This window comes from Solanum stenotomum, unplaced genomic scaffold (assembly GCF_019186545.1).
Source record: "Solanum stenotomum isolate F172 unplaced genomic scaffold, ASM1918654v1 scaffold9541, whole genome shotgun sequence".
In the NCBI taxonomy this organism is placed as follows: Eukaryota; Viridiplantae; Streptophyta; class Magnoliopsida; order Solanales; family Solanaceae; genus Solanum; species Solanum stenotomum.
In genome coordinates this window covers 1-812 of record NW_026037695.1, presented here as the reverse complement: position 1 = coordinate 812, position 812 = coordinate 1, and the positions used below count along the sequence as shown (strand labels likewise).

Genomic DNA, 812 nt, shown 5'->3' with positions numbered 1-812 from the left:
TGTGATGGATTAGACCACAAACAGTGACGAGAGCCATAATTAATGATTGATCAACATGAGGTTCCACCACCAATGTTAATACATCATCTCCAAATAATACTCCTGAACTTGCTTGTTTTTGTTTTACCTGAAAATAAACACAAATTCACTAACACTATTAGTAAAATAACTTAACTCATCTCCTTTACGAACAATAGTTATATTTTAGGTGATCTTATTACCTCAGCGACAAGTTGGCCATGTTGGTTCACAATCTTGATAGATTTTGTGGTAAGGATAATGTTATAGCAACTTGCTTCAGAATTACATCCTAATATAACATTATAATAGTTCACATTAACTTCTCTAAGAACATTGTGAATTTTCTTCACTTGAAACCATGGTATTTCTTTACTAGTAACTCCATCATAACTCCATTTATAACCATCCCAATGTCCAAATACAGGAACTTTCTGTTCAAAATAATAATATGATGTCAGTATCGTTGAAAATATAATTAAGTAAATAAACAGGTGAAGGGTACTTACCCTATTTCGAATCGAGAAGAGAACTTTGCCATTGGAATCCATTAGATGAATGCGATGTATATATACATTTACCAATAATAATCTTGATACATAAATCATAATGTTCTATAACTGGAGCACTATGTATCAGATCCAACAATAGGTATACATGATACTTATTCATTCTTTGGCAAACTAGAACTACATGTATATGATACTTAATAACTACCACACAGTAATGTATCGATCTAAAAATCTTTACTTCTCTAATGTATCTAATAGGATTAAAATACTTAGCAATTTACT

The 812-nt window shown here is 30.7% G+C and overlaps 1 long non-coding RNA gene across 1 annotated transcript; it reads right to left on the bottom strand.

The window, feature by feature from the left end:
* Nucleotides 1–307: 307 nt before the first annotated feature.
* Nucleotides 308–577, bottom strand: LOC125853098 (uncharacterized). Its single transcript, XR_007445117.1, has 2 exons — nucleotides 528–577; nucleotides 308–452 (listed from the first exon to the last, which is right to left on the bottom strand). It is a non-coding gene; the product is annotated as an uncharacterized LOC125853098 (long non-coding RNA).
* Nucleotides 578–812: the final 235 nt, after the last annotated feature.